The 14,993-nt window shown below is 49.5% G+C and overlaps 1 long non-coding RNA gene and 1 pseudogene across 1 annotated transcript; both read left to right on the top strand.

Moving 5' to 3' along the window:
- The first annotated feature begins 828 nt into the window (after positions 1 to 828).
- LOC134433414 (uncharacterized) lies at positions 829 to 1,938 on the top strand. The gene is made up of 2 exons (XR_010031549.1): positions 829 to 947; positions 1,218 to 1,938. It is a non-coding gene; the product is annotated as an uncharacterized LOC134433414 (long non-coding RNA).
- Positions 1,939 to 7,500: 5,562 nt separating this feature from the next.
- Positions 7,501 to 14,993, top strand: part of LOC134433342 (zinc finger protein 501-like) — a 43,250-nt pseudogene continuing 35,757 nt past the window's right edge.

The following is a 14,993-nucleotide window of genomic DNA, read 5'->3' as shown; positions in this document are numbered from 1 at the left end:
ACCTGAGCGCTGCCCTCCCCTTCTGTGATAATCTTTTCACCAGATGAAATATGTAAGGCAGCCGCCTTATATTTCCAAATTTTTCCTTCCCGCTTTGAGGAAGCATCTGTAAACCAACAGTTTGTTGCTATTTCAGGTGAGAATGGTGGTGCTATTTTTATTACAGAAGCTGGTTTGTCTTGGCTACTATCTAGGCTCTCAGTATTTTGTATTGCTAATAATTTTGCAGCACCTTCTGTGACAGAAAAACTATTGCAGTAATACTCTATTTGAGCATACCATTTCCTGACTGACGACTTTTGGGCTGTGCCGTCAGGTGGAGGGGTCCCATTTGTGACAGCTTTAATTACCTTGAAGGGACCTCTCAAGATGATAGCTTGCTGCCGTGTGATTTTCTCTACTTCAATGAGAGCTAAGCTAACAACAAACAATCCTTTTTCCCAGGTAGTGTATCTTTTTTCAGCATCTTTAAAACCACGGGAAAAGAAGCTGACAGGCCTTGTTGGGCCTTCGGGACCTCGTTGCCAGATGTGTATTGATAGCCCTGAGGAGGCAAATCCCCATTCCACTTGGAAAGGGTCTTTAGGATGGATGGGCCCCAATGACTGATGTGCAGTGGCTTCAAAAATCAGTAACTGCAGTGCTTCCTCCTGAGAAGGAGTCCAATCCCATTTGATTCCTTTTCTCAGAAAATTGTAAAGGGGCTGTGGTGGTTTGACCAGGAAGAAGTGGGAATTCTGGGATGTTGTGGTCAAACCAATGGGTGCTTGGATTTTGATATTGGCACCTGGGGTAGCCAGTGGGTTTTAGGACCCACCTCTGAGAACACCCAGGGGTTAAAAGCAGAGCTTCGGCCCTGGGACGCTCTCTTGGGACTTCGAGGGACGCAGGTCGGAGCTCTCCCCTGTCCAGCCGCTGCTGCTGGGCGGGGGAGGGGCAGCCATGCGGTAGGCCTGGGCCTGGACAGAGATGGGAGTGAGAAGGCCTTGGAGGATGGAAGGGTGGAGAGCCCCAAGAGACATCGGTCAGCCATTCCCCCGCCCCCACCCCCCTTTGGAGACAGACAGAGAGAGAGAGAGAGTGCAGCCTGTGTTACCTTGAAATTCAGTAAATATGTGCTGGCAGCAGGCAGCCCAGCTGAGGAGATGGGGGGGGGGGGTGCAGCCAGGAGTCCAGCCGCCTGGAGGAGTTTTTTAACCCTTTTTTGGACAATGAAGGCCTTACAGAACATTAACCCTTCCTAGACGAGTGATAAGAGAGGAGGAGGATGAAGGAAATGAACGAGTGATGGAGGTCTGGACCAGAGAGAGAGAGAGTGAGAGATGTTGAAAGAATGGAGAAGATGGAGTGGCATTTAATGCTGGACTCTTTTGTGTAGTCATGGACAGAGCTATGTTTCCGTGAGATACAGAGACTGAGTCCAGGGGGAGAAATGTCCCAGAGCCAAAGAAGAGTCAGTGTGTGGACCCCTCGGCCCCAGGGGGTATATAAAATATGGGGGGGACGGATGTCCCAGAGGATGAGAAGGTGAGACACTGTGCTTTTCTGGAACTGGACAAAGCATCCTTAAAAAGACAACCCTGGAAGCAGCCCTGATCCCTGTTCGGTGGTGAGAGCACCGGAACAAGGACGGAAAAGGCCACCACGACACATGGAAGGACTCCCTCTCCTCTTGAGGAGCTGAAAGTTTGACCAATCTAAAGGGTGGTGCCAGACGGAGTGTGAATAATTTTGGGAGTGTGGATAATTTTGGGAGATGAATTGTACGGGGATCTGGAGGAGGAGGGGGAAGTGTTTCTGTGTAGTTTTCATTCTCCTTGTGATTTCTTTTTTTTTTTTTTTTTTTTTTTTCCTTTGTGTATGTGTAGTTTAGTGTTTGTTTGTAGTTTAGTAATTGTTTGTATGTAGCTTAGTTAATAAACTTTTCTGTATGTTGAAGTTGGAGCCTGCTTTGTTTATTCCTGGTCACATCTCGCAGCAGACACCGGGGAGAAGGTGTCCTCATGGGGGCTCTGGCTTTGCCAGGCCCAAACCATAACAGGGGCCTAGCAATGATTGAAAAATCTGGGATGTGTTTTCTCCAGAATACTAACAGTCCTAAGGCTTGCTGGAGGTCTTTTTTGTTTTCAGGCATTTTCATCTGCTCTAGAGAAGTTAGAGTGTCAGGTGGGGTGCATGTGCTGCCAGATCGCCACCAAATTCCCAGGAATTTCACTTCCTGAGAAGGCTTTTGGATTTTCTCTGAGGGGATCTTTAAATCAAGGTTCTCCAGATGAGAGATTATATTCTGCTGGAGATCCCCCACCTCTTTAATTTCCTCTCCTCCTACCAAAATGTCATCAATGTATTGGTACACAGCTACAGTGTCAGGTTTAGGTATTTTTTCTAATTCTTTTGCTAAAGCATGATGTGCTAGTGTTGGAGAGTGTTTGTATCCCTGAGGGAGTCTGGTGAATGTGTACTGTTGTCCCTCCCATGTGAATGCAAAGCGATCAATGTCCTCGGGCTGTATAGGTATCATGAAGAACATGTCTTTGACATCTATGGTTGCCATGATTGTGTGAGCTTTTTCTTGTATTGATGTTATCAGTTCAGCTAAATTTGGCACTGCTGCAGTCAGAGGATCAGTGTTGGCATTCAGCCTACGGTAATCAATCGTAAGACTCCACTTCCCGTTAGGCTTTTGGACTGGCCACATGGGTGAATTGTATGGGGAGTGTGTGTTAATTATTATTCCTTGATCACACAATTCCTGAATAACTGGTTTGATGCCTTCTCTAGCTCCAGAAGGCAAGGGATACTGTTTCATATTGATTGTTTTACTGTAAGGCAGTGCGGGTGCGGTCTGAAGCAGTCTAATGTTAAGTGGCAGAGTGCCAAAAGACCAGAGGAAACCTTCAGTGTCTTCCCACTGCCTTCCTGAGAGGACATCCATCCCTAGCAGATTATTCGGTATGTCCCCAATTACCATTTTGACTACCAATTGATTTTCTTCTCCAGGGAGTGTTACTTTGACTAAAGCAACGTTCATGGGTTCTATTGTTCCTAAAGCATTAAGAACGCAGCATTGCCTTTTTGTTGGAACAACTCCACACTTCTGGGCATCTCTATGTGTTAGTGCAGAGATCTGGGCTCCCGTATCAACAATACAGGTTACCAGAACTTTTTTGGGGCCCGTGATTGCTGTAATTAATATGTCTCCTGATTTATTTTTTGTGAGCACTCGTAAGTAAACCCAACCTCCACCCCTTTGCTCACCTGTAAGCAGTGGAGATATTCGTTTCCTGAAAGCTCTGTTGGTGAAGATTCACTGTTTGTGTGTTGGGGTATGGGCGGGTGGGCAGTTATGTTGCTTAGGCTCTGTGAAAGAAGTTGCGAAAGAGTTACTTCCAGCTTACTGCCGGTTCTTTTCAGGAGACACGCAGCCAGGGTTTCACTGTCCAAGTTCTGTGAAAGAAGCTGAGAAAGAGTTAATTTTGGCTCACTGGTTGTGTTCTGAGGGAGAGGCTGAGCCGCAGCCTCACTGCCCAGATTCCGAGGGACAAACTGGGAAAGGGTTAACTTTTGTTCATTGCCTGTGTTCCGTGTGAAAGACTGTGATGTATTGTGTGTACTGAACTGTGTATTGGTAGGAGTGTTTGTTAGTTTCTGGTGAGGGAGGGGGATCAGGGCACTGGGCTGGGTATTCGATCTCCTAAAATTCCAGTTAGTTATGATTTTCTGCAATTTTTCAAGTGGTAAACCATCCATTATGTCCTGGGGTACCCCTTTCTTTATTCCCAGCATCCACCAGCGTTGTCTGTTGGAAATCTGTTTTCCTGGTTCTGTGTTTTCAGTGTTAGGGGTTCCCATAAATCGGACACCTTTTGTTTTTTCTGATTTTTCTTCCAGGGTTTTTACAGGCCCATACTGTCTGCAATAGTTTATTAAATCAACTGCTACCTCACCCCATGTCCAAGTCTTGCGGTTACTGTTAGATGTGTCAGATGGTGTTGTGGGAGCCTGTGTTGGTGTGTAGGGTGAAGGTGCAGTGTCAGTAGACTCAGACTGATCAGTGGAGTTGTTAAGAAGTCTTTCTAGTCTATCTATTGGGCTTAAAGCCATAACTGTTTTTTGAATAGTGATTGCTGTTGATTTCAATGTTTCTGGAAGCCCACGAATTAAAGGGGTCATAATTTCAGGCTTCACAGGGAGTTGCATCGGAGATTCAAAACCAGGAATTAATTTTTTCTCATGAATCATTTGCAAACATGCAGCTTTTTGTACACTTTCTAGGATTTGGTCAGGGATAGTGGCAATTGCTAGGGGATCACCCCTTTCCAGGGGATTTATTCCCCCGGCCCAATAGGCTGCACGTTGTATTAGAGACCAGGCATCACGCTTATCTCCTGTTGTTAGGAAAACACCATGTCCCCAGTAACCACTGGCTTCTTGTTCAGTTAACTTAATCTGGTCTCCGCCAGTGAGGGACACACAGAACACATATTCCGTTTCTGATTCGTGGGGGAGGCGACCAAATTCCTTTTTCAATTTAGCTGATTTGGTAGTGCTTAATGGTGTTTGTTTGGTTTTTATGTGGGGATCCAGGTCTTCATTATTAATATAATTATATTCAGTCTTAATAAAAGGTCTCAAATGAGGACAACAATTTTCCCCACAATTTTTAGCTGTTTCAGATTCTTTGTAAGAATAGTTTGGTTTTGCTGCCTCAAGTTCTTAGTATGGATAAATTTTTTTAATGCAAGGTGTTACTTTTTCTTCCTCCTCTGTAGAGGAGTTGATTTTGTGTATGGTTTTGATGTGTTCTTCCCTAAGGGCAGCTCTCAGCATGTAAATTTCATTTCTGTCCTCATTTAACTGTTTTTGCAAAATTTCAACAAAATTTTGAAGAGAATGTATAATTACCATTTCCTCAGTTCTCCGTTTACAGCGGTTTTCTATGGCTGCAGTGAGACATGCTCCAAGAACTGAGCAAAGAATGTTTTTATTTTTACCCATTTTGAATTTTGATTCATGTTGCAGAGAACATATTCTATCGATGACATTTTCCAAATTAAACCAATTGTTCTCTGCCCAAGTTTCTCCGCCAGATGACAGTTTGGCATTGTGTTTAGCAAGCAACGAGTAAAAGTCAGCTTTTGCTTTAGGGTTGAGATTTTCATTCATTTTGTGTGAAGGGACTAGGACTATACCAGGGAGCTGATTTGCAAACTCAAGTTACACAATCATACAGACTTTTATTCCACTCTGTCTCCCTAGATAGCTGAAGAAAACAAATCTGTCTGGAAGGCACTGTTTTAATTGCTTCAGTTTATCCCTTCCTATCCAGACAGTCCAAACACACACTCACACACACACACACACAAATGTTTTCTTTGTGAGGGGACCAGAAACCTAGAACAGGGAAAAAGCCACTCAGCCTTCCCTGGGCCGCCCCTCGCTCCCTGTGTAAGTGAAGGGACAATATCTGTCTAAAAGGCACAGCTTAATTACTTCAAGTCTGCCCCTTCCCTTTTAGACAGTCCAGGTACACAAAAATACAGCAGTAAAAAACAGTAACAGGTTCAAATTCAGCTCAAATACAACAGTAACAGGTTCAGATTCAACTCAAATACAACAACAACAGTATCAATACCAATATCAATATCAGTAACAGCATCAATATCAGGGCTGGGAGGAGTATCCGTGTCGGTGTCCGTGCTGGTAGGATCAGTAACAGAAGTGACAGTAACAATTTTCCCCTTCTTTTGCACCGAAGAATCTTTTGTGTCAATTCCGGAGCCTGTGTGCTCAATAGAGGGTAAGATTTGGCTTTGGCGTGTGCAGTCTGCGAGAGGTTACAGACTACACAGTACCTGCAAAATCTCACTGGCTACCAGTATCCCATCCTCGTCGCCAATTTATGTGAAGGTCCGCCCAAAATGAACGGGTGACGAATGATTTTTTGGTGCAAAAAATAACCAACAAAGGCACAGGGGTTTTGCAGTAACAAATCAACAAAATGCAATTTTATTGATGATAACCACAGCTGAATATGCGTTTGGTTAGGGGATCTGGCAAAGAGAAGGGTAGGACAAGGGAAAAAGGGAGGAAAGAAGGTTAGGGAAGTGGTATAGCTACCAAAATGTGATGTCTTCTGGGTCCCGCTGCCGAAACTCGCTGGTGCACGCTTTGGGGAGATCTCAGAGGACAGTTGAAACCGAACCCCAAATATACTATTCTTGGTTGGGGGAAGGGTGGCCGAAATTAGGTTTCCATGGAGGGGAGAAGAATAGGAACAGGAGGAGGGGGAGAGGCTATTCCATTGTTTTCATGGCCGAATGTTTGCAGGTACGTTTACTCTGGGCAGGTTTTCCCCCTTCCCCGAGTTGGGAGGGGGTACAGTCCCAGTCTCTGGAAGGAGGTTGCCGGGGGGGTGCCAGGGGGGTGCCATGGGGGTGCCAATAGGGTGCCAGAGGGGTTCTTGGTTCCTTGATGAGGGGATTCGCATCCCTGTTTGTCCGTCACGGTGGTTGAAGGCAGGTGAGAGGGGTCTTCTCATGGAGGGTGGGGGAGCCACCCCAGAGCTCAGTCCAGCCAGGTCAGGAATTTGGAAGAAAGTCCAGTTCAATTGTTCAGAAAAGGGCAGCATGCCCCCTTCGAGTACAGCATGGCATGTTCTGCAAACACCACCTGTGAACACACTGAATAAGCAGGAGACTTTCTTTCCCAACTGGCTCAACAGTTTTTAACCTTTCAGTGGTCTTTTTCTCATGACAATTGTGAGGCAAAAATGAAGGATTTTCGGATGGACTTCCACGCCTGGACTGTGGTTTTTCTTTTTCTTTGGAGCTGTTTAAATCTGCTCTGTACTGAATAGCCAGAACACCACCAGCACCTCGCACCTCTGGACCACCTGGCTAAGCCTGGGCCAGCATTTCCAGTGCTGGAGGGACTGGAAAGAGACTGATAAGAGACTGCTAAGAGACTGATAAGAGATTGATAAGACACTGAGTGCGCGGAGCTACAACCCAAGGAGGAACTTTCAGAGTTTGTCATATATTTTGGAGCAGCAAGAGGTTTTTTTGCTTAATATTGTTCAATTTTTGTGCTGGTAAATGCATTGCCTGTAAAGTAACATTTTTTTTCCACTTTCTGCTCAGGAAATATTTTCCCAAACTGGCTGAGGGTGGGGCTGCTGAATCAGCATTCTAGAGGAAACTCCTTTTGGAGGGTTTCAACCAAATTTGCCCTAAACCAGGACAGGGTGGTAGAAAGAAGGGGGAACCCCAAGTGGCTGGATTGAGGGGAGGCTTGAGAGGGGGACCTTGGGACCCCAGAACCTCCCAGAATCTAAATGCAGGACCTGGAGATGGGGGATCCCTAGGACCCATGGGATCCCCACAAGCCCTGAGATGGGGGACCAACCATATCCCAAGAGGGATGAGACTGGAAATGGGAAACTCCTGGTAGCTTTTTTTGATTTACTCTTTATTTTGGGACATCAGGTGACTTATAGAAATGGATGTGGGTGGGAGGAATCCACAACCAAAGGCATTCAAAGCACGTTTTTCCCCAAACAACGATTTTCCCCAAACCTTCCCACTGTAACCTCCCCCCTGTCCTGCTCTGGGTGAGCTCAATCCCAAACCCTGATCCTGGTCTCAGTCTCACTCCACATTTAGACACACTTACAGTTCTGTATTTAATCTCATCCCAGTTTCACACTCGTCTATCCCAAGACCCAATCCCAACCCCAGCCCTAAAGCCAATCCCATGTCCAGCCTTAACCCCAATCCCAGCTCTAATCCAAATCTCTGCCCAAAATCCAACTCCAGCCCCACTTCCAGCCCCTTCCTAAATCCTCAGCCCCAAACCAAATCCCAGGTTCAGCCCTTCTGGGGGTTTGGGGGTGTCTCTGTTCCTCTGAGCCTGATGATGTTTGGGTGGGGTCACACCAGGGCTGAGAGGGACAGAGACCCCCCCGGCCTCCCCAGGTGTGAGAAGGTGGGAGAGCCCCCCCAGCCCCGAGCACCCTCAGCAGTGAGAGGGACACAGAGCCCCTGGTCCCCAGCCCTGCACAGGCATTGCCTGAGGCCAGAGGGATGGAGGCCCCCCAAACATCCCCCAGGGTGAGGGGACAGAGACCCCCGAGCATCCCCTGGGCTGAGAGGGACAGAGACTGCCCCGAGCACCCCCTGGCACAGGGTATGAGAGGGAGGGAGACCCTCCAGGCATTGTCTGGGATGAGAATGATGGAGACCCCCTGGGGAATGGCCTGGGATGAGAGGGACAGGGAAAACCCCCCCCAAGAATCCCCTGGGCACCAGACAAAGTAATGTTGTTTCTTGTCAGAAATCAAAATTGACCGTAGATAAAATGCCTTGAATTTACTCTTCCCACAAGTCACTTGTGATGGAAAGGCAAACAAATCCCAAACATTAATAAACTGACAGTACAAGGAATTTTGTGATAAATCCAAATTCCATTGGTCCTGCACAGCTGCAGCTCAGCTACTGGCACATTCTAAAAAAAGAAAAGTGGAAAATAGGCCAAATACAGATTATAAAAAGGAAGGGGAAGCTATGTGTAGCTGTCACAAAGGTGACAGGGACAAAGAGAAAAATTATTCTAACATTTGGCAAAGTCGCCCAGCCTGTGAAACAGACCTCCCCTGGAGCAGGGTAAGTGTGACATTGTCCCCTGTGTGTGTGGCCTTTTCAGGGTGGGGGTTTTACAGCTGAGCCAGTTTGGGTAAGGGGGGGTGGTGTTCACCCCCTGAGCAGGGATTACCCCACTGTTTCAGGTTGCCATGCAAGATGTAACCAAATGCATGTTTTCAATCCCCATCTTCATCAACTCTTATAAACAGGTGGGGCAGTGTTCTTTATCTCTTCCATGACTCAGCCCTGATAATGCCCTCCAGGGGAGATATCTTCTGCTAATGGGCCATTGAGTGTCACTGCAGGACTGATAAAATTCCATCCTCCCATTGTGGGATGCTCCGCCCAAGGGGAGGATCCAAGCATTTCTACCTGGATATAAGCTGAGACTTGCTACAACCAGGAGCAGCTTGCCTACTGGATTGCCAGAGGACAAGAGCTCCATAACCACCACTGGACCTCCAGAGGAAGACCAGACCCTTCTACAGGATCACTGCTTCGACAGAATCACCTTCATCACTCCCACAGGACTGCACCACAATTTACTGGGACTGCTGCCACCACCCTGACCAACAGGGTATCAGGTTATATCCTGACTCGATCAGTTTAAGGCAGTGTTTCTGTATCATTGCCTTGATCCTTATTTTGTTACTGAATTGGAATTCTGGCTTAGACTCTTCCCCAGGTTTGCCTTTAAATCAGTACAAAGCTCATTGTGCTCATCCCTTGTTTTCCTCCCTTGTTTTAGGAATATCCCATTCCTAAAACTTGGCCAGATGGCGGAAGACACCTCAAGGAAGATGAGGATGCCCCAGGACACCCAGGCAGGTGAGGAGGAAGTCAGTGCCCGTTTCCTCCTCTCTCCTGCTCCATCTCCCAGCCCAGAAAATCCCCTCGCTGCATGACATCCCTGCTGCCAACGCCATCCTGCTGGGGATGCACTGTGGGGATCTCCTTCCCCTTCCCTCTTGCACGGAGGGAAATCCCATCCTGTCCTTGTCCTTACTCTACCAGAGAAGGAGCTGAGGATCAAGATCAGGGACGACAAATCCCCACAGCAGAACTACATGGAAGAGACCGGTTTGAGTGGCTCCATGGGAAAAGAATCCAATGGGGAGGAAAAGCCCTGGAGATCCTCCATGAGGAGGAGGGGCTCCAAACCCAACCAAGGGTTCTCTGAGGAGGAAAGACCCACCTTGAGCCAGGAAGGTGGACAGAGCTTCAGCCAGAACTCGGAGCTGGTAGTCCATGGGGAGCTTCATGATGGGCAGAAGCCCCACAAGTGCTTGCAGTGTGGGAAGAGCTTCAGGCAGAGCAGCACCCTGATCAGCCACCAGAGGATCCACGCTGGGGAATGGCCCTATGAGTGTGGGGAATGTGGGAAGGGCTTCAGCTCCAGCTCTGCCCTTGTCATACACCAACGCATCCACACTGGGGAGAGGCCCTACGAGTGTCCCCAGTGTCAGAAGAGGTTTCAGAGCAGCTCCAGTCTCCTCCGGCATAAGCGGATTCACACAAATGAGAGGCCCTTGCGCTGCCCTGAGTGCGGGAAGGGCTTCAAGCACAACTCCAACCTCATCAGGCACCGGCGCATCCACACTGGGGAGAGGGAGAGGCCCTACGAGTGTCCCCAGTGTGAGAAGAGGTTTCAGACCAGCTCCAGTCTCCTCCAGCACCAGCAGATTCACACCGATTAGAGGCCCTTCCGATGCCCTGACTGTGGAAAGGGCTTCAAGCGCAACTTCACCCTCATCACCCACCGGCGCATCCACACTGGGGAGAGGCCCTACGAGTGTCCCCAGTGTGGGAAAAGCTTCACCCAGATCTCTGTCTTAACCAGACACCAACGGAGGCACCTCTAAGGGAAGCTCTGCCAATGCCCCAGTGCAGGAGGACTTTTGTGCACTGCCCCAACTTCATCCATAGTTGGAGGATCCATGTTGGGAAGAGCCCTGGTGATCCATTTTTCCTTCGGATCCATGCTAGGAAGACACCTGTCCCTTTTCCTGCCTCTGCCAATGACATGATTTGGGATGGAAGAACATGAGGGTCTAGCCATGACTGTGTCATTACATTCACTCCCACCTCAGGTCATTGCCAGGGACAGGAAAGGGACACTCTCTCTCTCTCTCTCTCTGTCCCTGAGGAGAAGAGTGTCCTTTCCAGGCAGGAGGAAATACGCAGCCAGGCAGACCCAGTAAGCTGTGTTTTAGTTTTCCCTGTAAACAGTTTTATTTATATACTCTGTTATCAATATTGTTTCTGTTCCATTCATTCCTTATATCATTGTTGTTCCCAAAAAATTGTTCTTATCCCAGACCGGGATCTTTGCCTTTGTGGTTTCCATGGGAGGTGGGAGGGCAGTGAGGGCAGCGCGGTTTTAGCAAGAGCAGGAAATTGGGGAATGCCATTCCTGAACCCTGGCCCCTGGAAACCGAGCATCCCAGCTGGTCCCAGCCCTGGTGGCCATGGCAAAAGCCTTGGGAGCGGGTCCCTGGTTGGGGCTGTGGGAACCTCTTCCCTCTGGTGACCAGGGACAGAAGTGGAGGGAACGGCTGCTGCTGAGTCAGGGCAGGCTTAGGTTGGATGTCAGGAAAAGGTTTTTGCCCAGAGGCTGCTGGGGCCCTGCCCAGGCTCCCCAGGGAAGGGTCCCAGCTCCAGGGCTCTCTGAGCTCCAGCAGCGTTTGGCCAGCGCTGCCAGGCCCAGGCTGGCATTGTTGGGGTGTCCTGTGCAGGGCCAGCAGTTGGACTGGAGGATCCTGATGGCTCCCTCCCAGCTCAGCCAATTCTGTGGTTCTGGGATCCCATGAGCCTGGGGATGGGGCTGCCAGTGGTTGCCATGGCAACGGGCTCTGGCTACAGGCCTGAGCTGGTGTCCATGGCAACCACCCCTGGCATGGGGTCTCCATGGAGCTGCCAAGGGAATGACCATAGCAACAGGGGGCTGGTGATGGTTGCCTGCTTAAGATCAGATTTGTCACAGGCCCTCAGAGGGGTTCCTTGGGGACTTTCCAAGAGTCTCCAGGCTGTTCCAGTGCTGGAATGTCACAGGCACAGACAGGGGCTCCATGGAGACCTCCCTGGGCTTTCTTGGGATGGTAAAGAGCCTTGTGGTCAGAGGCAGTCACAGCCATTCCATGGTGACATCCCAGGGGACCTTGTGATGCAAAGGCATCGATCTGTCACAGGCACTCACGGGGGCTCCACGGTGACATCCCAGGAGTCTCCAGGCTGCCAAAGAGCCGGGATGTCCCAGAAACTCACAGGGGTTCCTGTCATGGGCACAGTGGGAGCTTCAGGCAAAACCTTTATTTCTTTTTTGGAGAAACTCCTGCTGAGACATGAGATGGAGAAATTACATACTGCAGGCACCATGGATCCTCAAACCCCTGCAGGGCCCCTAGACTTCTAAAATTCCTTCTAAGAGAGGAGACTGGGAGCAGTTGCATCCAATCCCAGCTCCAGACTTTGTCAAAGGTGTTAAAGATTAGACACGTGGAATTGAACTTTAATGCAATTTTCCCCCCAGGGTTAAAGACTGAATACCAGATAAATTTATATAAATACAGCTCTGATTTTTTCTGATCATTATTAGACAGAATGGTTCATTCCCACCACAAAGTAAATGAAAAAAGGGAGTTTTTGTTACAGTCTGAGGTGGTCTGCACACAACCTTCCCCCAGTTTCTTGTGCCAATGGGTAGGAACCACGAGAGCACCAGCACATAGACACAGACAAACACACACACAGACACACATACACACAGACACACACACACAGAGAAATGCTGAAAGTGTCCAGGGGCCAAAGACAAAAACAAAGGAGAGTCCAGGGTACAAATACAGGGAAAGAGGGTGCAGAGTAGAGCACCGGGGATCCAATGCTCTGTGGGTTCAGGGGCGGTACACATGGAAGGGACCAATAGTAAATGCCAGTGTGGATGGGTAGGGTTACACACCAGTGGGAAAACAGGGAAGGGAGAACTCACCAGAACATGAACATATAAGAGTTAAAGGGGTAGAGAAGGCCAAGGGAGAGTACAGAACTGGGACAAATTAACATAGTGCTGCAGAGCACCATGGGGAAGCCTCTTTCCTCGCCCTGAGCTGTGAGGAATGCCAAGAGCCTACAGTGTGTCTCTCCAGGGCATTTCTGCTGGCTTTTCCCTGGTAGGCTCACAGGTTTGCACAGTTGTGCAGTGTCACAATGATCTCCTTGGTTCTGGGGCCCTGCTGTGGCTGCTGTGTAACAATGGACCTGTGGTACCATGAGGCTCCATAGTGTCACCATGGTCCATTTGGTTACACAAGGCCCTGCTGGGACATGATGGACCCTTGGTTCCATGAGGTGCCTGGCTTCCCACAGCCCCTCACAGGGCCTTAAGGCCTCTCCGAGTTCCCCATTGCCCCTCATGTCCTCTCAAGGCCCTTCATGACACCTCGTGACTGATGGCCCCTCACAGCCCCTCACAGCCCCTCTCAGCCTCAGGCTTGGGGCTCCACCCAAAGCAGGAGAACAGGTTGGGCCCTACTTGTTCTGCATTCATTTCAGTCCCTTCACAGCCACAAGTGCAGAAAGGCTGAAATGGAGCCTTTGCCCAGCATTTCCCTCGGGGTTAACTGCGGGCTGAAGCTCTGTGCTGGCGCTGGCCCGAGCACCACCATCCCTGCAGCCACCAGGCCATTGCTGTCCCCCCGTGTCCGTTCCCTCTCCCCGAGTCCCGCCCGGCTCTGGCAGCAGCAGCATCCGCAGCGCAGGGGGCGCCGGCGCGGCCCAGCCGGGGCTCCCGGCCAGGGGCAGCAACAGCGCCGGCCCCTTCCCGCCTGCTCCTGCCTCGGCTCCCAAGGGCTTTTTCCAGCTCAATTCTGGAGCGGAGCAACCAGCACCCACACACAGCCCTGACTGCTCATGGCCCGCCTGTGCTGCCCCGAGCCAGCCCTCAGAGGAAGAAAGGATCGGGATCCAGCACTGTTTTCAGCGCTCTTTGACTCACCATGAGGTCACAGGAGGAGGCTGCTGGTGCCTTTGCCTTGGGAATTGCAGATCATGGCTGCTCGTGGCGCTCTTCTGCTTGCCACTTGAACTTTATCCATAAAAATGCAAGTGCCTCTTTCAGTTGGTTCTACCCGCGGTGCTTTCGTGACAGTGAAGTCAGTATTTTTGTCACAGGCATAAAGATCATCAGATACTGGAATGCCCACCAGCCCCTGAACACTAAGATGAGGGGAATTAATGCCACACAGGCCACATTTGCAGAACTCAAACACAGCCCTGTTGCTGGCGTTGTTGAAATAGAATAAGCTGACAGAGGCTGTCACAGAATTTGCCTCCATAATGTGGAATTAAATTTAAAAATCCATCAGGAGAAACAGAAATCAGAACTTCTCAACTCGCTTCATTGCTCCTTCCCAGCAGCAGGAAACGCAGATGCCCAGAGGTGTTTTGCACTGCTGCTGCCCCCAGTTTGAGCCCAGGCTCTGCCCAGTCCCAGCGGGAACCTGAGCCCAGCCCAGGGAGCTCAGCGCACATGGGGCCAGGCCCAGAGCCCCGGGCACGGCCGCCCATTGCGGGGCAGCGGCGCAGACAGAATGTCCTGCAGCCTAAACCTCCTGCTCCTGCCACACAGCACCAGCCTTCTCCCTCTCCTCCTCCTCTCCCAGCATGGCACAATTTCCAGCTCGGAGGAGGCTGCCCCAGAGAGGGCTCCGGCTCCTGTTCCAGCCTGAATGTCCCTGCAGAGAAACAGGGCATCTTTCAGGCACTTCGACAAGCTCAGGCTTCTCACTTCATGGCGAATCTGGGATGCAAATGGCCTTGCTAAGAAAGCCAAAAGCCAAAATGTATTAATAATTATTAGAAAAAATTCCCCTTTCTTCCAGGCAAAATTCACCAAGTCATTCTCTGGATTTCTCCTTTTCAGATTGTTTCAGTTGGCTGTTCTGACAGGTCCATCTTGTTCTGGTGCTTATCATGAACTGATTGTGCTCTTGATTTATGCACCAAGGCACCAGATGTGGAATCATCCACACTGAATTCAGAAACAAACTCCCTCTGTCAGAGCATTTTCACATTCCAGGTAATTTTCAAGATGTCCAGTGACAGGTTGGAATGATCATCACAACACTCTCCACTTGTGGCTGCAGGCTCTGCAGATTCTTTCTCTGCATTCAGCCAGGCTTGTATTCCCTAACAATTCTTTGTACCACCTCCTGTTTTCTTAGCCTGGAACAGGAACAATGAAAACCTTACCCATAGCACAACTCCCCAGTCCACCAGGAAAAGAAAGGACAAGTTGTCAAATTCTCCAAACCTTTGTCCTGCTTTGCTGCAATAGTCCTGCTGCAGGCACAG

This window comes from Melospiza melodia, unplaced genomic scaffold, assembly GCF_035770615.1.
Source record: "Melospiza melodia melodia isolate bMelMel2 unplaced genomic scaffold, bMelMel2.pri scaffold_18, whole genome shotgun sequence".
Classification (NCBI taxonomy): Eukaryota; Metazoa; Chordata; class Aves; order Passeriformes; family Passerellidae; genus Melospiza; species Melospiza melodia.
The sequence above is the reverse complement of the archived record's forward strand: the minus strand, read 5'-3'. Positions and strand labels throughout refer to the sequence as shown.